At 44.9% G+C, this 25,934-nt stretch overlaps 1 pseudogene; it reads right to left on the bottom strand.

Annotated features, from left to right (window-relative positions):
• Positions 1 to 22,000: 22,000 nt before the first annotated feature.
• Positions 22,001 to 22,983, bottom strand: LOC142848575 (Y-box-binding protein 1-like; annotated as a pseudogene).
• Between the last annotated feature and the right edge of the window lie 2,951 nt (positions 22,984 to 25,934).

Raw genomic sequence — 25,934 nt, 5'->3', positions numbered from 1 at the left:
CTAGGTTCACGGCTGAAGTCCCCACAGCCCATCACCAAGACAAACTGAATACTTTTCCACTACCTCTCTCCTTCCCCTCCCCTTTGCCCCATGGCTAGAGATGGAAGCCAGGGCCTCATGTATGGTCGGCAAGAGCTGTATACCACTGAGTGATGCCCTTAGCCTCGAGTTACTTAATGTAGGTTTTGAAGGGAAGCAGAGTCTTAAAAATGAAGATCCAACAAAACATGGGAATGCGTATTTCTGCACTAGCTTTGATGGAGAGCAGACATGCATGCAGAAGCACCATTACACGGACTCTGGGTTATTTCACTGCAATTGCTGGGGAACATGGGAAAACCTGTTGGTTTAGACTCTTCTGGGTCCTGCATCTCGGAGTGATAGAGACACGGTTCTCCTTTGGGAGGTTCTCTCCTGTGAGGGTTTTGTGAATATTTCTGTTTGAAGGAAGGGATTCTTCACAGCCTGCTTCAGGGGAGAAGGTCAGCAGGAGGTGAGATGGGCATTTTGTTCTCACTGTGTTCTCAAATGCCAAGGTACTATATGTGAGGGTACCATGACCCAAACTTAATCAGTCTCTGAGCAGGTGGGCCTAGGGTTAAATTAACCCTTTTGTGTAGTTTATATACTCGCCTTCCTTTCCTGAAGGTCCTCCTTGAGGGCTGCACTCAGTTCCTCCAGGTGAAAAGACACAGATAAATGGGCTGAGAGTCCTCGGCAGCACAAATTGGCTGTTGTGTTTTAGCTCTAGCAGGGCCCTAGAAGATTCTGTGTTGAACACTTGGTTCTCCAATGGAACTGCTGGAAGGTGGTAAAAACTTTCAGAGCTCAGTTGGAGCAAGTGTGTCATAAGGACTGTTGTCTTGAAAGGTACACTGGACACTGCCCTGCCCAAACTTCTTGGCTGCTATGGGCAAGTTCTGCCTTGCCTAAGGCCCCAAACGATGGAACCAAGCAGCCATAAGCCAAAGCCATGAGTTAGAGTAGTCTTCCTCTCTTTGAGATGGTCTGTCTCGGATATTTTTGTCTGCAGCAGAGAGTTGGCTGACATCATTGGTTCTCATATGCGACATAATCTTAGGGTGTAGTAACAGCCTTGAATCATGAGTAAGCACAAAGAAAGAGGCCTACGTAGGACCGGAGGGAGTAGAGTTCCAGCCCTGACTCTGTTAATACCTTAGTCAAATGTGCTAAATTGCTTTCTTCCTCTGAGCCACAGAGTCCCCTTTAGACAGATAGAGAGGGTTCTAAAGCATGGTGGCTTTAGAAACAGTTTGACACCTTCCTGTAAGAGCCTGAGGAAGATGCAGTCAGGAGCTGAATCCCAGCTAACACAGGCCCACATCTCTTGATAGGCCAGATCTGCCACATGGCCAGTCACCTACTCATGGGAAATCCTTGATCACACTGCTGGACGAGTCATCCTAGGGACTCGCGTTCACGAGTCTGCTGGTGTTTTGGTCCAACAAAAGCCTTCACCTTGGGCAGGGGTTCACCTCCTACTTCATACACTCCAGGGGTTCTTGCTATGCTTGACAGTGGGGGGAGTGGGCTGCAGATATAGATTTCTTGGAAATTGTAACTGAATCCAGAGGCACACCATCTATTCTGTCAGGATCCACAGCGGTTGTTATTTTACTTGTTTTTGCTTCAGCCTAAAAAAAAAAAAAAGAGAGAGAGAGAGAGAGAGGACAAAGGTCCTTTCCATTTCTCTTCCTAAAACAAACCGAGTAATGCAATCAATTGGGCCAGTGTGGTGCCCACCTGAGCGCTGCAGCAGGTGTCTGCAGCTGATACGATCGGGGGAATAAAGTGCTGTGGAAGCCCACTGATGAGTACTGCAGCAGGGAATGAATCCGCGCCCATGTTCATCGATCTCTCTTCATCCTTGTAACACCTGCATGTCCCACTTCTGCACCCTGCTGGGCAAATCTGGGCCCCGGAAGTGGCAGCAGAGTAATTCCTGGGAGACCCTGATGTGTGTGCCAGGGGCCAGGGGGCGGCTTTCCACTCAAAACATGGGTGTGTGGGGCCACACCCCCTTCAAAGAGCTTTCAGGGGCTGGGAAGAAGTCTTTGTTCTCACAGGCCACAAAACACAGGAATCTTGTCTCTATGCTGCCTGGGGCCACAATGCTCTGACCCTCAGTGCTTTGCAAAAGCTTACAAAATTATTCTTGCAAAAAGAGAGAAAGAGAGAGAGACAAAGAGACAGAGAGAGATGAGAGCTAAGATCAGAAAATTCAAAATAAAATGAATTAAATACTAACCAAACACTCTCAAAGTCCATTGTTTTGCCAACTGTTCAAGCATGACTCAAGGCAGAAGTTAAATACAGATGAAGTTTCATGTACTCTAGACAAACACACTAGACAAATACACTCATGGACAGTCTTCACTGTGACATGGGATGGAGTCATTCAAAGTGAGGAGGCATAGAGGAGGACACACAGCTCAAACTCAAACCTCCAGCAGCGACACCAGGACTCTCAGGACACCAGAGACCTGTCAAGGAGCAGGTCACCCCAAGAAGGAGGTTTTCAGGAAGGATGCCCTGGGGATGAGTAATACCTGCTTTGCTATGCTCATCCTTCAGCATCCAGACAAACCCCCTCCTGTCCATGTGTGCTGACACCTCTCGGATGGTCTAGAACCATCCGTCTAAATATTGGCAATATGGGCAAATATGGGGCAGGGAACCAGAGCTAGGCAAACAGATGTGCCTGGTACAATCCCCACTTCGTGTCGCCCCATGACGGTTAGAGAACCTAATGACCAAAAAGCCTCTGCAGTGCTAACATAGACTGGCTGGTGTTTGCGTACATCTGCCCCCAGACTACTCCAGTATCTTTCTCTGGCCTTTCACTTTCATTTTTAATTGAGATGCTAATCACTCAAGCGTCATAAAGCTGACCCTTTTAAAGAGTGTAATGAACTGGTATATGGCATCGCCTCTGAGTCCTACAGCTCTGGCTTCTGTCTAACTAGAGTGCACTCATTGCTCCTGAGAGTCACTCCTCATCCCTCCCTCTCCTCAGCCCCATACAACCAGTCACCTAGGAAAGCAGTTGTCCTAGATGCTTCAAATAAATGTCATGGGACAATCTGTGGAGAGAGAGAGAGAGAGAGAGAGAGAGAGAGAGAGAGAGAGAGCAAGCTTGCCCATCGTGCAGAGACCAGAGATCAACTTTGGGTTGCTTAAATTGGATAATTTGCAGTCTTATTGTTGAGTTGTTGAGTTATTAGGAATTTTCTGCTGTGGAGCCAAATTCATTCTCAGACACATAATCTGGAGACGTTTTCTCTTGTGCTCTACACCATCTTTTCACTTTTACAGATGGACCTGCTCCTTTGATGCACAAAAGCTTCCTATTTTAATGAAGTCTAGGTTTCCTCTTTTTGTTACATTTAAGAAATCATTAAATAATCAGAACCTATACTTCTTCAAGCCTATGATCTGCTTTGGGGTAAGTTCTGCACATGACTTGCAGAAAGGGGTCCAACTTCAGCTTTTGCGTGTGGTTATCCTTGTTCCAGCATCATTTGTTGCGAGCACTCAGGCTTTCTTATTGAATTGTCTTTTTGCCCTTATTGAAAATCAATTGGCCGTGAATGAAGGCTGTATTTCTGGATCATCAGTTTCATTCCATGGCGGTGTGTGCATCCTTATGCTAATACTGCAGCCCTCGTTCCCACAGCTTGTAGAGTGTGGGCTTTTTTAATGTTTTGCCTTCTCTTGTTAAAGTTTTTCCTGAATATTTAACTCTTTCTAATACTATTGTCAATGGAAATCTCTTTCTAATATCATTTTGGAGTATTCACTGCTCATGCTTGGAAAAACAACTGATATTTGTCTATTGATTTTTGTCTTATAACTTTGCTTAACTTAGTTGTTAGTTTTCATAGTTTTTGTTGTTGTTTTTAGGTTCTCCAGGATGATGTATATGGATGATCTTTTTGTTTTTATGGTTTTAATTCTTTCTTTCCAATTTGATGGGTTTTATTTTATTTTTCTTACTTTATTATCCTGGCTATAACATTATACACTGGATAAAATTGTCAAGAGTGAACACTTTATTCATATTCCCGATCTTAATTTCATTTTCAGCTCCTCGCCGCAGGCACTATGCTAGCGTAAGCTTCTGAGGTTAAGACGTTCTCTTCTATTTTCAGTTGTTGAATGTGATCTTGAAAGGATGTTGGGTTTTTGTCAAACATTTTCTGTACCTGTTGAGATGCTCATATGCATCATGTTCTTTATTCTGTTAATATGGTATTTCATATCAATAGACTTTCTGGCTTTGAGCCAACCTTGCATTCTTGCAATACATTCTACTTCCAAGACTGCCATTTCTAAACTAAGCATATAATTAAAAAAACAAAACCTCCTTGTTACCTTATTTAAGACCTGAAGTCAAGGCAGGTAAGAAGTAGGATTTCTTTTAAAACCTAAAATGTAGGAGTCAGCTAAAGGAAGTCTCCTGGCTCATGGATTTTGAAGTTTATAAATAACTCCACATCATCCCTACTAGTGTCACTTTGAATAAGAGAACAGACTAACATCAATTTATATACTCATGACCCATCCTAAAGAATACAATAAGCACAGAGATACATTTTTCCAAGTTATGCCAGAAGATCTGAGAAGTGAGAAAAAGAGAAAAATTATCTATACTTTTAATGCTTTGTCAAGACTATGAATAGCTCTTGGGACAAGGATGAAATTAGTTGAGACATGTAGAAAAGAAATCATCTTTTGTGGGGTACAATTCTGAAATTTTTGACAAATGCTTGAAGTCATGTAACAAGATACCCCAGTCTAACATGCCATCAAAGTATCCCCTGAACTCCTTCATAGCCAGCCTCTCCCTCTATGCAAAGACCCTGGAAACCATTTGTCTGTTCTTGTCCATAATTTTGCTTTCCACAGAATGTCATGTAAGGATAATAATGTGATATAAAGTCTTTAAAGTTTCACTTCTTCCACTTAGTAATACTGTGATATGAGCATACTCTGTATGCTGTGAATATTATTGGCTAAAAAGAAGCTGTTTTGGGTCTGTGATAGGGTAGAGCAGAGCTAGGTGGGGAAGCAGCCTCCAAGCAGCGGCCAAGCAGCCTCCTACAACAACACTCCATCTGTAATTAATATGTGTTGTGTGCACCAGATCTTGTTTTTGTGACTGCTGAATATTTAATCCCCTGTAAGGATGTGTTAATATTTGTTGCCCATTGGCCAATTGTAAACACCTGAGTTGTATTTTTTTTGTGGGGCAGTTATGGGTATTAAAGCTATGGGTATTAAAGTTATGGGTATTAAAGCCTGGCGGTGGTGGCACACGCCTTTAATCCCAGCACTTGGGAGGCAGAGGCAGGCAGATCTCTGTGAGTTTGAGGCCAGCCTGGTCTACAAGAGCTAGTTCCAGGACAGGAACCAAAAAGCTACAGAGAAACCCTGTCTCGAAAAAAAAAAAGCTGCTGTAAATACACCCATGCTTTGAAGAGGATATTATTCTATTTCTCTAAGGTAAATATTCAGAAATGAGATTGTTGGGTCACATAGTAGGATATTTAGCGCAATAAGAATTGCCCAGCTGTTTTCCTAAGTGACTGTACAGTTTTTCAGAGTCACTCTCATCACACTGTTAGTGTGTGGGATGTCCACATGCTCACAGACTTGCTAAACCTTCGTGGGGTCCCTTGGCTTTGCTTTGCCTCCGTCTTGTTTTTTTATCACCTCTAGGAGTGTAGTGATCTTAGTGACCGGAATCATTTTGATGTGTTTCTGTCTTTTTGCATTTGTGTTTGCTTTGTACCTGATGAAAACCCTAGTGGACCTTCAATTTTTATGAACTAGCTTTTCCTGTAATAGTAAGAGTCTTTCTCGCATGGCAACCTTTGTAATGCTGGAGAATATTCACAGAGTGGACTTGACACCAGCACCTTCTATGGGGCTGGCTTGTCTTCCATTTTTGTCATCATAAGCCACACTGCAATAAAGACCTTCCCAGATGGTTTTCTCATTTTCTGGGCTAGGTTTTAAAGACAGAACCCCAGAAGTGGGGTTCCTGGGTCAAAAATATAAACTTTTTTATGTCTTTGGATTGCTTTCTGGAAGGGTTTATCTACTTACAAGACCACCACAGGATACACAACAGTAACAATTTGAGATAGTGAAATGAAAAAAAATATTGAAAAATTTATTTTTATTTACTTATGTGTGCATGTATGTATATGCACATGTGCACACATGGAGGCTGGAAGAGGGCACCATATCTCCTGGAGCTGGAGTGCTTCTGGAATATCTGGTTTATTAACGTGGGTGGCGGGATCTGGGGAGCCCACAATTACCCAGCAAGAACTCTGAACCACTGTGCTCTCTCTCCAGCTCCCCCACGACCCACCAATTTTTTTTTTTTAGAAAAGTTATTTATCAAGACATGGTGATACAATTGTAATTTTAGCACTAGAGAGGCAGAGGCAAGAATATTGACTCAAGTTCAAGGCCAACCTGCTCTAAAATAGTGAGTTTCAAGCCAGCTAGGCACTGTATCTACACACACACACACACACACACACACAATTTAATGCACAAAAGATGATGTTTTAAAATTTTCATTTTAAATTCTGTTTAATTTGCTGCTGCTTCGGGACTGAATTACTATGTGCCCTAAAAGCGTTAACCAAACGTTAGTATGGTTGACAGTTTGGTAAGTTAAAGCAAGCAGGGAAAATTGATGAGATGGTAAAACAGAAAACACTGAAAGGTCTGAGTGAAGGGATGGTGCTTGAGGAAATAAGTGGTTTAAGTTATGTTTCTTGATTTCTAATGAAATTGAACATTTCTTTTTATTCTTGTTTACCGATTGCATTTTTTTAACCTATGAAATATACATCTCCATATGCATACTTGAGATACAACATATATACAAATGTACATACATCTGTAGCTTGTGGAACCCTCATACCTTCTTCTTGAGTAACATGATAGTTGTAATAATGAAGAGATTAACTATTTGTCATAGTAGCTATAGTACTTTTCTTTTAAAACTTAAGCCATTTGTTGTTCTATATAACCACTGCCCCTCTTCCTCTGCTGCTTTCTACAGTGCAGGAAAAGTATTTGCAGCCCTCTCTCTTGAGGCTTGAAAATTGGCTGGTTTAGTTCTCTTCTAGATTTTTTACTTGGTTTAAAAATAATTATAAGGGTAACATACAGAGTTTATATTGCTATGTACTGGGATATGTAATACGAAAAAGACATTTTCAATTTAGTACCATAATTTAAATGAAATATTCTATGAAGGCACACAAGATTGAACCTAGGTTAATCTCAATGTGATCCATTTTGGCAGTCTCGGATATCATGTGCACTTAGTACAGATGATCTATAAACAGTGGCTACATCTCCAAATGTTGACACAGCGGAGGGATGTTGGGGAGACTGATGGGTCCCCATTCAGAATCAGATGGCTACTGTGGTCACGTACTGCTTCTCATACTTTTTAGCCCTCGTGCACTCCCAGAGGTAGACACATGCCAGTCTGCAGCAAGGGACTGCCTTCACTGCACTCAGCCAGACTCACGCTGGCAACTCTGATGTCTAGGATTCCCGGTCTCTAGAAATTACTCCAGGTTGTCAGGAACAACATTCCTGGCCTCTTTGGCTCCATTGAACCTATTGCTCACTCCATTTGTCTGTTGGTGTTTGAAGCAAGCAATAACTCTCCTGTCTCAATCCAGCGCGGGCAAGCCTTCCCCATCCTGTGGGCTGCAGCTGACCGTGTCCTTTCCCGACTCTTTGGACAGATGTGGAACAAATTCTCTCACATAGAAAAATCCTGTTCCTCAGACCAAGGCCTTCTCAATGAGCAGGGACCTGGCCATTGCCCCCATTTTGAACAGATAGAAGAAATGATTTCATTTTCCAGAGTTATGCTGGGACTGAGCATCCAACCGAAAATCCCCCGGGAAACCGCAGAGAGGGCAAGAGTGACAGCCAGCAGTTCACTGAACCGAAGCCCCTCACCCCAACCCAATCAATATTAAGACGCACAGGGCGGCGGCAGATCCGTAGCTGAGGACCCATCTCCTCCTAGAGGGTGCAGAAGCGGGCCAGGAGGGCAGAGGTAGGGAGGAGTCAGGCCTCTCCATCTAAATGAGGCAGGCTCTCCTCGGGGGCTGTCAGGGCACTCAGTGTTTAGTTAAAAACGCTCCAAAAGAAAGAGAGAGCGGTAAGGCAGAGAGCTTGAAGTGGATCCTGAGTAATTAAGTGTATAAATTAATTCTTCCCCCAAGAAACGTGCCTCTCCTATTATTAGATTCTGCTCTCGAAGGAGCTACATCCAAGGAGTGGGTTTCCAGGAGAGAGTGAGAGCGAGAGAGAGAGAGAGAGAGAGAGAGACAGAGAGAGAGAGAGAGACAGAGAGAGAGACAGAGACAGAGAGAGAGAAAGAGGGGGGGGGGTCTGGGCTTTGCTGCCTGAAGCCTACAATTAAAATAAGCGACATGGATGTGTCTTTAAAAGAGAGATCAGTGGAAAACTAACGGGTTGTCTGTCAGGGGTGGGGAGTGAAATATGACCGCCTCAGCCCACCGAGTGGATGGATAGGAAAGTGCTTGTCCAGCCAGGGACCCAAAGGGATAAAGTCCAATGATAACCTTCTCAACTGCTTAGCACGTAATGCATGTGCTGTTTTGATGCTAGTAATGTGTTTTGTTTTGTTTTTTTTTTTTTACTTCTTCCTATCTAGGAGGAATGAATCAAATATGAGGAGAGCTGGAACATGATTTTCAACCCATTGCTTTTGATTAAGTGCCCGAGCAGGCAGGTCCTGAGACTTGCAGTAGTACTAATGGGGCATAAAGTGCTATAAAAAGGATGGGGACCTACTTTTGTCCAAATGCCATTATCCTGGAATCAGAGAGCCTGGGTGTAATATGTCCGCAGTTAACCTTTTTTTCTGACAGGAAATTTTCTCTGTCTACTCACACCATCAATTACGCTGCATTTGGCCGGAGTGGTGAGCGATCACCTTATTTCCAGTGAACAAGACACTTGTGCCAGGCTCCCGAGTGCCTGATGCCCTGGTGCCAGGGGTGAGCTGTCCATTGGGGTTTGGACCAAACTGTTGATTGTTTTCTGTTTGCATACTCATTTGCTTATTTTGGGAGGTGACATTTAAGTAACTGAAAACAAAATATCGTTTTTATCCTAAAGGTAGTTGATGGAGGCACGCCACCCAGAGAGGAGCCTGCAGCTGGCGATTAACCTGAGAAGCAGGGTTAGTGTGGAGGGTCAGAAGGGCTAGATCTGAAGTGCAAAGAGACAAGCTAAGGGAACAGGCTTGTCGTTTTTAGCTGAGCTACCCAGGGGAAGCCTATTGGGTGTCTATCTCCAGGGACTCTGGTCTCAGGGTCTTGATCTTGTCCCAGCCCTACCCCAAGGACACTGCTCTCTCAGCAATCTCCTGGCTGCCTCTACACCATTCCAAACTTTGCAATACATTTTTTCTTCTTTGCAATCAGCAAGTTGCAGATTGTCCAACTGTTCTGTCATTTATTGTAAATGGCTGCAAAAAGGAAAAAAAAAAGGAAAAGAAACAGAAAAAAAATTCCACGACGCTATAACATAGTCCTGAGTGTAAATCAAACATTCCCTGTCATGTTGATAGCTTGTGTTAGTCTAATGTATTTTATATTACTCAAAAGCTTTGAAACCCTGCAGCTTTCTTCATATAGGCCATTATGCGGTTATCATTAAATTGTCTTGCAAAGAACATTATCGGTAATTATAGCAGACACTAAAATCAAATGATCAGAGTGGGACCTTTAACACCAAGAGGAACCATTAGAAGTTAATCAAATAAAAGGATGAGAATAATTATGCTAGGATTAAGCAGTAATATGCCAGAAGTTATATACTTTGCTGACTATATATCTTTACTCCCAGCTTCCTGAATTTCCTTTTTGTTGATGTGTTTTTATATAATACTTTGGCACAGAATGTAAACGACAATATTTTTGTCATGGCACAATCGGGCTCGAAGGTTCATCGGCTGTTCATATCTGAATGCTGTCAGAGGCACGGAGGTAATGATGAAGATACAAATAATAGTAATAAAAAAAAGTGCAAAGCTGGAAAAAAAATCCATTGGTCAATGAAGCATAGCAAAGTGATAAAAATGGCGGCTGCAGCGGGCACAGGTGCAACAGAAGTGGCAATTGGCTGGTTGCTCTGTCGTGGAGCCCAAGTGTTTCTTGTGTGGAATCTGCCTCAAGCTGGCAGTTCCACACACTCTCATCTGCCTCTGCCAGTGTTCGTGGGGAAATGAGGAAATAGGGGCAATCACAGTGCCAGGAAGAGGAGACCTCAATGTCATGCCTCTCCCAAGTCCCCCAAAGCACATACCCCTGGCACCTTGCAGACATTCATGCTACTTTGGAATGAGCTGAGAGAAACACGTGGCTTCAATGACTGATAATTGGGCTACAGTGAGAGAAAGGTCCCTCCCCCCAAATGTGGGCCATCTTAACTTCCAGATGAAACCTGGGCCACAGGGCAAACAGCATCATTGCAAGCAACTAAGACAACAGAGACTGTTTATAGCATAACCATTGATAAATAAAAAACACCCCCTTCGCATAAAAACTAGTTCATGCTAGCAGGTTTGCCTGTGTTCCAGTGAGTGATGCAGACTGGAATGCACACACCGATGAGACCATCACAAAATAGTCTGCTTAAAATGTTGCCATTTCAATGCAAAGATACAAACAGCAAAATCATTTAAATGCTAGCGTGTGATCTAATATTGGTACAGCTTTTATGGTTTGACATTTCTTTTTGAGGCTTTCTAAATTTTTAAAATGAAGGTACTGCTCCATTTCCCAGAAGTCAAAACTGATGTCATCTGGACATGGTTATAGAGCAGAGATCAGAGACTCTTTTGAGTCTGAAGATGGGCTTCTCTGCTACTCTCATAGTGTGTTGGGGGCAGGGTGGGCATCAGTCCCTAGAGTCCTTTCCCTGGACTAACATTGCATACCACCCTCCCACCCAGAGATGTGTGAAGTCAAGCTTGTGGAAGGCTTGCTAAGTTGAAAATAGGCTTTCCGGGCACATTGCAGCGCTCTTCTTGTGAAATGGTCTTTTATTGCCTTGGATGTTTCCAGATTGCAAAGGCCTACCTCAGTGTGGGACTCAGGGAGGGGTCCTCTGGGAAAGAAGACAGGACTCACTTTAGGTGGCACAGCAGAGGAGGAGCTTGGAAGAGGCACGGATGGGAAACACTAAACTGGAAGGGTTAGCCTCAAAACTTCTCCAGTGGACTTCAAATCATAAGGCACTCAGAGTAGAGACAAGAATTTAAGTGTGGATCTGGACATGAGCATAGGCAGCTGAACGTCACAGTTGATGACGAGGACCCTGGTAACATGAGTATATGAGGACCCAAGTACATAGCACCTCACCCAAAACTCCTGTTAGAACCACATAGTCCTGAGTGAGAGAGAACAAGTCTAGAAAGCTATAGGGAACCACACAGCCATGAATCTCAGCCTCATCAACAGTCAGAGACAATCCTAACCCATGCTTGATAAGATACAAAAATGACAAAACCAACCAACTAACAACAGTAAAGGTGTGTTTGGGGCACTCTTTGTCAAGGTTCATAATTGTGGGTACAAGGGAAGTCTTGGGGGACTGGCCTTGCCTTCTTCTCAGATGGGCTAACCTTGGAACTTGAGACATCAGTGTCCAGAAGGAATCAAGAATCCCCCAGCCATAGTAGCTATTCCAACCTGACTCACCATAGTCTCCTGGTGCATCTAACTATGCAGAACACAGAGGGCAGACTTGAAAGTGAGAAACAGAGACCACGGTGGTGGGGAAAGGGACAATGGGGGGCTGGCCTGGCCACCAGACGGTTCACAGGTGAGGGGCAACAGCTAGAATGGCGTCTGAACTTTGGTGTTGTGTATGTGTTCTTAATGGTTTGTTTTTTTAAATTTTGTTATAGGTGTTTTATTTATTTGGTTTTGGGTGTTTGTCTATGATGTTGTCTTGTTTTCTTAGTGACTGAGAAAAATCCATTTCTGTGTTTGTTAACAAAGATATAAGTTTGTGGCCAGAAAAGTGGCACCCGTGTCTTGAAAAGAACCCCAGAAAAGATGCTAGGTAAGGCCCACAGCAGGGCAATGTAGTGGGTAGGCACAAATAAATCAGATTCCCTGAACCTCCTGGGCAGAAGAAAATTTTGCTTGAGGAACGGTCTTTACCTGGTGATTGTACTTTGGGCTAGGGAGACGGCAGAGCAGGTAAAGGCACTTACAGCCAAGCCTGACGACCAGAGTTCAATCCCCAGGACCGCACACTGGAAGGAGAGAACCGAGCAGTTCTGGTGAGCTGTTCTCTAACCCCCACGCTTACATCGTCACACTGCACGGCCCCCTCCCCTTAAAGAAATGGAAGAGAAATCCAGTATTTTGGAACATGGCCAGGGACACTTTACTTGGTTACTGGCTTCCTACAACAGCAGTCACAGTAGGGGAGCCAGAGGTCACCTTGGGAATCTTGCAAAGTTTAGAGATCACTTGATCTATCTGGCCATGCCCATCAGACACGGGGAAAGTCCCAACTTCCACAGAAGCCTTCCCTCTCCCCCTAGGTGAAGGAAAAAGACCAACTGATGGTCTCCTCAGACCTCTGCTTTTGCACAGACACAGTATTTTGCAAAATTAGAAAAAAGCCTCTGCCCCCATTGTTTTATCAGCAATTCACAGTAACCATAATAAAAGGAAACAGTGAGATTTTTTTAACCCATTGTATAAGGATAAAATGAAGAAGACAGTGGTCTCTCTCACCATGACAGGTGAAGGATGGGCCCTTCTGACCTGCCCTCTGTCTGTTTTACTGCGCACGCTTCTGTGGCAGGGCCATCCCCCCAGGGTAATCCAAACAGGGATTGGTGATGGAGATGTCACTTTTGGGAGTCTTCTTAAATTCAAACCAACTTCAAGCTTCCACCTGCTAATGACTTCTTCTTCTTCTTCTTTTTTTTTGTTTGTTTGTTTGGTTTTTTTTTCGAGACAGGGTTTCTCTGTAGCTTTGGAGCCTGTCCTGGAACTAGCTCTTGTAGACCAGGCTGGTCTCAAACTCACAGAGATCTGCCTGCCTCTGCTTCCCAAGTGCTGGGATTAAAGGCGTGCACCACCACCGCCCGGCTGCTAATGACTTCTTAGAATTAGAAGCATGGGCCCTTGAACCCTGGGCTCATTCACCATTCCTTCCTCCCCTGGCTGTTTCCCATGGCTAAAGGCGAGGAAGCATGTAAGTCCAGTTAATCCACAGCAACACCACCTGTTCTTGTGGTGTTTTCAAGGATGCAGCTCTGAAGGAGACTTTTGGATATCTGCCCTGGAATGCATCAGGATTAGGGGCAAGCAAGGTCTCTAACAAATGTGGCCAAGCAGTGTCGTACATGGGGCAGAGGCCGAAAAGTTGCTGCCTCTCCTCTCCCTCCTTCTACTGAGCTCTTAAATTAGCTGTGAAAACCCAGGTGTCAGCTGTCCCCCTGGTACCAGCCAGATGAGTCATTAAAAATGCCAGGAAGAAATGAATACCTAAATCACCCTGTCTCTCCGAAGGTAGAGTCCTCCCTAATCACACGGCCTATCATATTTTCTTCTTCTCCAGATGGAGGTCTCCTTTCAAAGTCTGATGGTCACAGAGACAAAGATATGGCTTCAGCCTTAAGTAACTATTGAAGTTTTACTCCAATAGATTATTTGCTAGGGGTAACTAACATAAAAAAAAAATGCCCTTGCAGACAACAGCTTACTTTCTCTTGCTTTTTTAAAGGGTAATATTTAGTTTCATCTTGCAACTACTTGGGAAAATTTAGGAGTGAGTTAGAAAGGCTGGTCAACAAGTAGAACTTCATAAATTGCTTGGGCCCTAATCAATACATATTGTCATCCACTCTAGTCCTTCGGGCGGCTTTCTCTCTGCCTTGAGTCGCTGGCGTATTTTATGAGGTTGTTACAGTCTGGGCTTGCATGGCCTGGGCCTAATGAACCTGTCACCGCCACTATTGATTGACATGCCAGTGTAAGTGAGACAGGCGATTCCGATTGACTTCCTAATTACTGCTGCTGGGCTGCCTCACCCACTGCTAAGGCCAGAGGTTAATAGTTTTGATGTTCAGCCGCTCCTAGCAATGGAGGCAGACTCCTCAGAAGTCAATACCCGAATCAGGTTCTCAAGGCTACTGCCGGGCCTGATCAATTAAGTCCTTTGCCTTCCTTCTGGTGGTGCTTGACAAGCGGCTGATGAGTGGAGGAGGTCAGAAAGCAATGGTTTAAGGGAGTTTAGCGGGCTCCAACGTCCATGGTCAAGGGTGAGAAATGAAGAAGGCTGCAGTTAGGTGAGACACACTTGGGTGACAGCAGCGGAAAGGCTTCTCCCAGGTGTGGATTTGCTTCGCTGTGTCCTTGCCTTTTCACACTAAGAACTGAAGATTGAGCGATTCTTTTTCCTCCCACAGGGATATCTGGATATGCCAGGTGCCACAGACTCGTGGAAACAAACTTCTTCTTCTTCTTCTTCTTCTTCTTCTTCTTCTTCTTCTTCTTCTTCTTCTTCTTCTTCTTCTTCTTCTCCTTCTCCTTCTCCTTCTCCTTCTCCTTCTCCTTCTCCTCCTCCTCCTCCTCCTCCTCCTCCTCCTCCTCCTCCTCCTCCTTCTTCTTCTTCTTCCTTCTTCTTCTTCTCCTTCTCCTCCTCCTTCTTCTCCTCCTCCTCTTCCTCCTCTTCCTCTTTCTTTTTTTGAGACAGGGTTTTTCTGTGTAACAGCCCTGGCTGTCGTAGCACTTGCTTTGTAGACCAGGCGGGCCTTGAACTCACAGAGGTCCACCTCCTCTGCCTTTTAAGTGCTGGAATTAGAGGTGTGAACCACCACCACCTGGTCTGAGTTCTTTAACCCCAAGCAGGTCAGCAAATGTTCAGACACTTACTTCCCAGCTCTGGAGGCTGATGTCCAAGATCAAGGTAGATTCCATGTTTGTTTCATGGCAAGAGGCCTTTTGATATTCTCACATGGCAGGAGAAGGAGGGGAAGGCTGCTGTCTGGGGCCCCTCTTAAGGGCTATTAATCCCTCATAACCTTAAGACCCAAAAGCCCTGCCCCCGACACTATCACATTGGTCACTGGGTTTCAGCATGTAAGTTTTAAATGGGATGCACACATCAGGGCCACAGAACGAGGGCAGAATTAAAAGACTTACACAGTTTTCATGCATCCAACAGAAACAAGTCAGATATTCACCCCGTCCAAGGCAGAGTGGGAGTATGCAGACTTCCAGTTGCTTTCGTTCATAGTTTGCCTTAAGAACTGGTGATGTTTATCTATCCATCTTTAATCTGAACTCCCAAGAGGCCATGAAGTGTCTATAGGAGTCAATAGATCCATTTTTAATGAGAAAAACTAAGGCTTAGCAAAAGGTAATTGACTCTCTTGAAGTCATACACGGCAAAGACATAGAGAAGCAAAGACACCCAATGCCTGCAGAGCAATTCAGATAAATCAGACTGATGTGCCTATCAGTCAATCATCTCTGCATCCACTGGCTGACAAGGAGGACTCCAAAAGCTAAAGGAGGGCAGGAAGCCATGTCAGCAGAGTATGGGGGAGTTGGGCAGAGGCTTGCCAGAGGCCTCACCCACCAAAGTCACACAAAACAGGATTAATTCATCTGGAAATGAGTTTTGACACGTAAGCAAAGTGCCATAGAGACTCAGTGCTCAAGGGTTTTACTGGGTCATGCCCAACCCTGGCCAGACTCCAATAAGGAAAGCAGGTGTTCAACGTAAGTGTGTGGTTTGTGAGAGCTGCTTGAGAAGGACTTGGGAACAGCAGAAACTCCTGGAACCCAGCAGGCCTTGACAAGGGCAGGGGTCTTGGGCCTGAGTAGTAGCTCTTCTCTGAAACCAGGAAGAAAGGTGCAAGGCACTGCCATTGAGGCTCCTCATGAGAGCCTCATGCCAAAGAGGTATTTCTAAGAACCCTTAAGTTAGCAAGGAAGAAAGGGGTAAATGTATGAGTCCACTATGCGTGTGAGTTATTGTCCTCCAGGGAAGTTATTCAGTATGCACAGTGTGCCTCTGTGGCCAATGGCTCCATGTCGTTCTTGAGTAGGGACAATACAACGTCACAAATACAGCCTTCTGTCGTCATTCAGAACACATGCCAGCTCCATGGCATCACCCACCTTCCTCCCCATTGCACTCTCTTTCTCGGGAGCAAGCTTGATGAAGTGTTGACAGCCCAGGCAAACCTGCACTCCTCCACACTTCCTTCTTCACACTGCTGCAGAGAACATGGCTCTCAGATCATCTTATTTCATCCCCCTTTCTTGTGTGTAGTTAGCACATCGCTTTTTAGCTAAGTCATGGACTTTAAGGACACTTATTCTACCCCCTTTGTGTTCCCGAGAGTGTGGTATAGTGCCCCCCTCATTCTACTTTGCTCTAACAACCCATGATCATGAAAGAGAACTCATTATCTGTTTTGCTCTGTTATTGGGCTAACCTCCTGAAATGAAAACCAGGTCCATCCTCATCTAAAAGAACTGTGAAGAACTTGGAGCCTTAAAACAGGAACAAAGAGAAACTTTGGGACATCGAAGCCTCAGTCCTCCCAGCATCCTCCAGCTGAAGACATACACCATTGCCCAGAAGGACTCCACCAGCAAGCTTCCCATCCCCCCCCCCCCCCAGCCCCTTCTCCACGGTCAGCTCAAGGCAACCGTCACAAGCTTCGTTCTTTTATTTAAAACTAGGAGGGAAAATGAGAAAGAATCTGAGATCAAGGCAGCAGCTAGCCTCCAGGGATATCAGGTCCTTGGTTGTTTTAGGGGGCTACCCAAATTCAAAGTGACCAACAAGTCCTGGATAACCAGGGACTGTTCTGCTTTTAAACTCAAGTCCATATCCTGGGTACACAAGATGGTTTCCATCATAACCAGAGCAGGGGCAAAGAATGCCTGAAATATGCCAGAAATCCTAAGGAAATGGGAGGAGTTTGCCTGTTGCCCTGGAGAAAAGTGAAGTTGGGAAAGGCACAAGGGGAAAACAGAAGGGAACGGTGGCAGAGGCCCCAGTAGGTAAAGTGACTGGGATTGCCAAGAGGGGCGTCACTCTTCTGTTGCGCATGCGTGCGTGGTCACAAGCGAGCCTGCACGTAAGCAAGGGCTCTACTACCGAGTCATATCCTCAGCCCTAGCTCTTCTTTTTCAACTAGCTGGTTGTATGGCAGCACACTTCCTTTTCTCCTCTATATAAATTTGATACAAATGCTTAAACCAGTGCCTCCATTCCGCGGCCTTTCCAACTTGTGTTCTGTAGACTAAGGAAAAGGACCAACTTTTACACCCAGGTTGATGTGATAGGAAACAAGGGCAGAAGGCATGAAAATGATCTACAAATTGTACCGAAGCAGCCCCAGTGAGCTTCAGGCCGAAGTGGACTCCAGGGGAGGAGCCTCCGGGAAATCACTGCAATGTCGGTGGATTTAAGACCTTTTGCAATCTATGGAGTGGATGATCCATGTTTACTGACAGCCCAGAAAGATGTTGAGGCAGGAGGACTAAAACCTTGCTTCCTTAGTCCATGAGACTTAGCTCCTCTTCTTGCTACATTGTCCTGCTCCATGGGTGCTCAGATGGCTCTCGTTCTGACATTTTTCCAAGGGCTCAATTTGATCTTCCTCCCATTTGTAGGACTTCCTGGGGTGACCCAGCCTTGCTCTGCACCCCAGAGTCAGACTCATACGGTCTCAAGATTCAGGATCCCTTGAATCCAAGAATCTTTGTGGTTTTGACTGGCATCTCTCAGATTCTAAACCCTCTATCTTCTTACTGGCCATGAGTTTCTTCTTTCAAGGATGGTGTGCTTAAGCATTTCTCGAGCACCTTGCTTTTAAATTCTCTCCCTTCCCTAGAATGTGCCACAGTCTATTTTCAGCCGCATGTAGCAAGTATTCAGAGTGCAGCAGTGCTTGCTAGCTACTGTTCAGCAGCATGGAATCAAGTAAGAATTCTCAGCCATTCTTAAGGCTCCCACTTTGATCAGCAAACCTGGTTTTCACCCTTGTAATTCCCATAGACCAAAACCATGTGAGCTATTTTAACCAAGTTGATGTAGCTAGCAGAAGCAGGTGAGAATCTAAGCATGTGTTCTTCGTCTTTTCTGGTCCAATAGAATGGATACATACTTCCTGTTATAGTCATGACGTAGACTATTAGAGCAACAGAAAGGAACAAACTCCAAACTAATAAATCAGACTACCTGTCTTAGCATAACTTCTTTAACAAGCTGATCTGAAGCAAGGAACTTCCCTGGGTCTCAGTTTCCTCCAGTCTAGGCTGGCACACAGTATCACTTTACTGTGTGGTAGCACACAGGGTTCCAAGCCTTTCAGACACTGAAATTGCAATGCTCAGAGAGTCTAGCAAGCATAGATGGACCGTGCCAGCTCAGCTACACAACGAATTAACGCTTGCATTAGAGGCAATGCAAATCCCCTCTATGACTTCATTTTCCACCCAGAACAGGGCAGGTAACCCTAAATCTGAGGACAGCAGTGGAGTCAGGTCATCACTGATACCAAGTGAGAAGCTGGGGGTACACCTTTTCAAACCCCTTGTGGTCTGCCTTCTCCAGTCTGTGTCTCATGTGCCTATGAGGATGCTGCAAGCTGCCCGTTCAGAGGTGCTTACAGACATTTACACAAGTAATATTTAAGTATATATATTATTAATTGTTTTTGATATCTATGGCCTTCACTAATTAATCCTCTTCCTAACCTGCCTGCTGTGGCTTGAACCTGAAATACCCACCGGCATCATGTTTGGAACTCGGCCCCCATTTTGTGACACTATTTTGAAATCTATGGAGCCTTTGAAAGGCCTGGCCTGACTGGTAGAAGCAGATCAGTAGGAATGGGCATTTGAAGTCTATCTCCGCTCCTGGTCTGAGCCAACCTCCTGGTCTACTGCTGTATGAGGAGTCTTTACCACATGCTCCAGCCTCCTCATGAGGACAGGTGAAACCGTGAGCCTAAAGAACTTTTCCTCTCTTGTTTCTGTTGGGTCTGAAGCCACAGTGATGCTTTAGATTTTGCTTTCCTTTCCTGAGTCATCTCTCCTGGGCTTGTTTAACATTTGTTAGACCAGTGGCAAACTCTGCCGGACACCATGAACCAAGGACTTCCTCTTTTCAGCCCCAGCAGGAGCAGCACCGAGGTCTCTGCCCTGCACATGGCGACCTTCAATAAATGACTGCTAAGAAAATTGCTTGTGGGAGCCATGGTTCTCCTGATTTCTCTTCCCGTCCATTTCCCTTGCCCACGAAGAGACTTAGGATAATTGTTTCCAGGAAACCAGGGCTGAGACTCTTTCCTGTGACGGTGACTCACGACCTTAGGTGCACTTTGGAAGCATTTGCAAAGCTTGGAAATGACTGGCACTCAGGTCCCACCCCTAGAGACTTGGATTTAATTGGCCTTGGGTGGAACCTTGACCAAAGGGAGGTTGAGAAGAACCCCAGCTGACCCTAATTTGCCATAGGGACTTGAAGACGTTGCTGTGCCAAGCTTTCTAGTCACTGCTCTTGGCCCTCACATTACAGAAAATGGAAGGGAGGTTGGAAAGTATCAGCGGTCCTTTCCGAGGTCACATAAGCACCCCTGCCATCCAAAGAGACAAGGAACCCTTCTCTCTACCAGGTCTCTCTAAAAAGTGACCCTCCTGTCACATCTTAAGAACTCCACTGGGCCACTGCTGGAGTTTGCAGATGCCACCAAGCAGCCATCAACTGGTAATGATTTCTGCTCAGATGCAAACAATTAAGTTAGGGAAAAAAGAATCCACATTCCATTACACCCCCCCCCAAACGACTGGCTCCCTGGCCTAATTGCCTTCTGAGCTCCCCAGAAAGCGATGGCTAATAAGGCAAGTGCCCCAAAGAGCCAAAACTTCAACCTGGAAGGAAAAGAGCCTAGAGTAGGTCTGAACGTTCAGTCAGTCACAGGGGTGAACCAGGAGCTCTGCTGGCCCAACAAGGCTGTGCTGCCTAAGTCACTGAACACATTCACTCGGCGCCTCCCCAATCCTCCATTCCCTGGCTCTCCTCCTCCCCATTTCAGTCTCTTTCCAAAAAATCTTAAGGCAACTGCAGCTGATGTTTGATGGATTGGCCACTGTGTTTTATTTGACAATGTATATCATTCTGCCAATATGAATTTGCAAGATGGTAAAAATACAACCCCCCTGAAAAGATTACATGAAAGGGGAAAAAAATCATTAGGCAATTAAGAATAGCAATAATTCACTCATATCTATGCTATGGGAAGAAATATTGCCCCGGGGAATTGGCCCCGCTTATCACTTTGTCATCTGTCTGGGGTAGGAGCGAGCAGAGGTTCCGTGTGCAGCTCTCATGGTTTCCTGCAGTCTTTCTAAGCGTGATCAAAATAAATGCCAGGCTTTTAATAGAACTCTGCCTCTCCTGGGGTAGCCATAATTTGTACACATGAAGCTGAGTTACTAAATTAACTAAACATATGCATTTTTTAAACACCTCTCCACAAATCCCTTTCATAAATCCTAAATAAGGAATTTGGAGGATGGATAGGACCTTAGAGGTCATTTGGCCTCTCTTCTCATTTCATGGATGAGGTCATTTGAGGCCCAGAGAAGAAAGCTAATTCTTTTAGGGTCACACAGCTCACAGACACAAAGATATAGTTAGTGCTCAGGTCTCTTAGCTCATAAGTTGCAAAACTATTCCACTATCCTGCTTCCTTCTTGGACAGGTCATTATGTATCAAGGAGTTGATGATGTTCCTCAAGGCATTAATGCCTGGATGTCCCTCTCACGCCAGGTTGGACTTTTGAGTCTAGTTACCACGTCTTGAGGAGCTAGAGTCATACAGAAAAGTCACGTGTGGGAATTCTAACGGTGACTCTAGCAAATTTCAGACATAGGAGGGAACCAACCTTCAGACAACTTAATTTGCCCTCCCAATCACCTCAGCTAATGCTGCAGACGGCACAGCAGAGACAGGCTGTCTGCAGCTGCTCAGGCTGCAAGATTGTGAGCAAAATGACCAGTGTTAGCGCTGTTGTAAGTCATGAAGTTATGAGGTCATTTGTAATTAGTCTGCTGAACAAGTGTTTATCCAAACAACACAATAACTGAACAAGTGTTTATCCAAACAACATGCTGTTTTTCCACGCAACAGAGCTCAAGGTGCTGTAACCACTGAGCAGATTTGTCTTCCTTCTTCCTCCACCATCCCTATCATGTGACTTTGCTGATTGTCTTAGTTACTTGTCTGTTGCTGTGAAACACCATGAAACACCATGACCACAGCAGCTTGAAGAAGGAAGGGTTTCTTGGGCTAATGGTTCTAGTGTTAGTGTACATGATGGCAAAACGAAGGCATTAGCAGGAAGCTGGGACCCACATCTTCGACTGAGAGCATTAAACAAGGAACACACTAGGACTGAATGAGGCTTTGAAAACTCAGAAACTTCCTCCTGAAACATTTCCTTCAGCAAGGTCACTATCCCTAACCTGCCTGAAGAGCATCACAAGCTGGGGACCAGGAGTCATGAATTGGGGCCTATGGAGGGCATTCTTGTTTAAACCCTCACAGTTCTGGTTTTGTTTTAGACTTTTATTAACAGGTGCTTGCAGCTTGTTGACTTTTTTGCGAAAACAAATTGTAAATTTTTAGGAAGTTCTTAAAGATCTCAACTTGACCACATATGAAACAATTTAAAAACCCATAAAGGTGTGTTGCAAAAGGCAAACAAAAACCAAAACAAACACAAACATATGCAAACAAGCAAAAATATGTTTGCCATTACCAAGAAGAGACATCTTTAGGTAAAAATAATATAAACCCATGCTGCATAGATAATGCGGGTTCTATTGTATCTGGTCAACAGGCAAAAAGCAAGCACTTAAGGTGTTCCGCTCCAATCTTTGTTGATGTTGCTGGAAAGCCATATTCATTTCTTTGTGTAGGATGACCAAACTTTATGATGATAGAGATGGTAAATGGGCATTCCTCAGCCCCGGCCAGGTCAGCCTTTAGAATCGACTAACTCTCAGCTGGTGGATCAACCGCTTTTGTCTCTTTGCCATTATGTGGTTCAGGGTTTTCTGGGCATCGGCTTCAGTGATTGAAGTTGCAGCGACACCATGGTTGAGCTGCTGACTGTGGGTCTCATCTCCTTGATTTCCCTTCTCCCCTTCATTGCTGTCCTCTCTAGGTCATCTTTGGGAAGGAGGGACCCAGCAGAAGTCATGGTCTGTAATCCTGGTACATACTCTGTGTCACAGGTCTACCTGCCTCTCTTGCACCCCGGTTGTCAGCACCCTTCATCACTTCTTCCACAGGAGGGGTGCAGTACTGTGGTTGATGCCCACAGGGTCTCAGTATTTCAGGAATGAACCTTAGCCTGAAGTAGGGCTAGTAGGGCAGCCATGTTGGCCCTGGCCTTTGGGAGCATGCTCTGATTCCTCGTTCTTTTCCCCACTCTCGCTATCATGGTTGTTTTGCTGTTAATTGCATGGAGGACCCCCCAAGGAGGTGGATCGCACCTATACCTATCATGGTTATGGTCTGTTGCCTATTTACTGCCTTGAGCTGGAACTCCACCAGGGCCTGCAATGCTTGAGTCCTCCACACCCTTTTCTCCTTCAACAATGTCAACCCCCACTGTCTCTCCAACCCCCATACTATGAAGGTACTTCCTGGGGTGTTCTTTAAAGTGGTCTGGTGTACAAATACGTCTTCCTTGGTGAACTTCCTATTGATGAAACCATATCTGCTCCTTCTTTGAACAATTTTACAATTCCCCAAACCCTCCTTGCAGTGATCCTCTTTTCTGGGCAGGAGGGTGCCGATATGAGGCCACCCAGTCACACTTGCCACCACTGCCTGTCTGGTGGTTCTCAGCCTCAAGGTTCAGGGTTGTGGCAGTGGCTGGGATGGGGAGTGAGATGCTACTACTCTTCCCCAGGTGTGATGGCAAGTCAGCCTCCCGGGCAGAGGGGCCCTCTTTACCCCTGCTGCAGTTACGGTACGTGGCTGCTCTGTCTACCAGCATCATTAAGTTTTGGACGTGGGAGGAGACTTAGAGAATAAGGAGAAGGGTTCTATCTTGCCTGAATCTGTGCTATGTTACAAATTTCCTAAAATTCTGTACCAGGACTTTATCTCCTATTCCTTTGTCTTTGTGCAGATACATTGACACTCCTCTTGGCAGGAATCTGAGGAAGTGTGGAATCATATGTGTACAGGTGTTTATGGGGAGAACAGGTAACTCACAGACTTCTAGTAAAATCATCTGAGCTGCAAGTATAATACCTAGCACAAAACCAGCACTCAGTTCCAGGCACCGGCTATCATTTCTCTTGCCCAATCACTTAGTCATCACTTTCTGCAGAGGTGCAATATTTATGAACTGCGGTGGTTTGTTTTCTTTTGCTTTAACATACAGTTAATTTCCAATGCATCCTTTTAGTGCCATTAGCAATGAGTCAAAATTAAAATGTGTGTTCGGACAAAAGGCAGCTCCCTCCTGCTGTGGAATAATCGTTTTGTACACTGTAAGTATGTATTACTCTCATTGGTTAATAAAAGGCTGACTGGCTGGTGGCTAGGTGGGGTTTTTGGGGCAGAGAGAATGCTGGGAAGAATAAGGGTGGAATCTCAAGAGTCTCCAAGAGACACAGAGGAAGCAGGAGATGAACATGCTGTACTGAGATAAGGTACCCAACCACATGGTAGAGCATAGATAGAATACGGGTTCATTTAAGATGTAAACGTTAGTTAGCACTAGCCTATCAGCCACGAATTTGTAATTAATAATAAGTCTCTGTGGTTATTTGGGGAGCTTGCTGGCAGGACAGAACTGACTGGCGTTCCTGCCAAAAATCTCTGCCTACAAATGATGCCTCACCTACAAATGGCATCTCACATTGGACTCCAGATGATGTGATTACTTCTACCATTCATTAAGTCATAAAACACACTGTAATCATTCTCTTCTATCCTTCCTGGCCATGCCTACTCTTCTCTGGGGCCTCTCTTTCTTGGGTTTGCTTGGGAACTCTATGATCCATTTCAACTAGCTGAATGTGGACCCAGACTCTCAAAGCAACACCTGACTCCACAGAACGTTAGACCACGATAAAGACAAAATTCCTGCCACACTTCCCCTTTCCTGTCACTCATGCATCTCCACTTTGGTCAAATGACCTCATTCAAGCCTTTGGCCTTGTCCTAGCCCCTGTTTGACTCTCTGAAGGCAGTAGCTGAGTTTCTTGTTACAACCATGTTCCCAGTCAAAAGTCTGTATTGTGGTATCAATTTGATATGTCAACTTGGGTGAGCCACAGTGGCCAGAAATGTGTCATACATTCTGGATGTTTCTGTGAGGTATGTTCACATGAGATTGACATGTAAAATGGTTGACTTGAAAGCACTTGACTTTTTCATAAAGTCTACGAGTCTCATCCAATCAGTTTCAAAGATCTGAATGGAAGACGGCCCTGGTAAGCAGGAATCTGCTAGCAGATCCAGTCTCTAGACAGAGTCTGCATCTCTTCTGCACATCTCCAGGCTGCAGAGTGTATTTGCAAACATTGCCAATCCGTGAGTCAGTTCTTAAAATAACACTCAAAATAAATAACTCCTCCATCTTTGCTCTTCCTCTTCCTCACTCCCTTTTTCCCCCTCTAGAACCCTTCATTGCATCTATAAGGGATTGCCTCTAGAAACCCTCGGGATACCCAAATCTACAGTTGTTCACGTTCCTTAAGCACAAAGGCATAATATTTGCCCATAACCAATGCATGCCTTCTTGTATGCTTTTAATCTTTCCAGTCTCTTCTCTCAATGCCCTACAAAGCCTAATGAAATGTCAAGCAAAGCAGTGGAGATAGCTGCTATACTATACTTTGGGGGATTGATGACAAGAAGAATTGCTGAATGTTCAGTAAAGATTTGTGTTTGTACGTATGTGGATGTGTGTATGCTAGTACATACGGGAGTTCAGGTGCCTACAAAGGTCAGAGGTTAAGATGGGTGTCTTCCACATCATTCTCCACCATACCTTTTAAAATATAGTATTTTATAAATTCTTTGAGAATTTCATATATGCATAAAATATGTTTTGATCATATTTATGCCATACTCCTCCCCTAACCAGGCCTGGAGAGATGGCTCAGTGGTTAGGAGCACTGCCTGCTCTTCCAAAGGTCCTGAGTTTAATTCCCAGCAACCACATGGTGGCTCACAGCCATCTGTAATGAGATCTGGTTCCCTCTTGAGGAACAGACCTGGTCAGTCTTCCTCATCAACTTACACCACAAACCCCAACATGGACAAGTTCAACAGAACCTCCATATACAGGCTGCCCATGCGTGCTTCAGCATTGCCAGGGCATAAATTTCAGTTTTCAAATTTCCTCTTCTCACTTCCACCCTATCTGTCCTCCATTTCCTTACCCCTCTTTACTTCATGCCCTCCTTTTGTTTCAGCCCATGGAAGAGGTCAGTTTGTGCTGCTCATATACGCATGGGTGAGGGGACATTCACTGAAGCTGGGTCAACCTACTAGGGGCTATAACCTTAAAGAAACTGGCCCCGTCTCTCCCACCAGAAACTGTCAACTGTCAATAGCTCCTCGACTATAGGCAAAGGTTCATGAGCCCCTCCCTTCCGTGCTAGAATGCTGGTTGGCTTAGCCCCTCCCCTTCCATGCTAGAATGCTGGTTGGCTTAGCCCCTCCCCTTCCATGCTAGAATGTTGACTGGTTTAGCCCCTCCCCTTCTATGCTAGAATGTTGACTGGTTTAGCCCCTC

Source organism: Microtus pennsylvanicus, chromosome 4 (genome assembly GCF_037038515.1).
Source record: "Microtus pennsylvanicus isolate mMicPen1 chromosome 4, mMicPen1.hap1, whole genome shotgun sequence".
Taxonomy (NCBI): Eukaryota; Metazoa; Chordata; class Mammalia; order Rodentia; family Cricetidae; genus Microtus; species Microtus pennsylvanicus.
The sequence above is the reverse complement of the archived record's forward strand: the minus strand, read 5'-3'. Positions and strand labels throughout refer to the sequence as shown.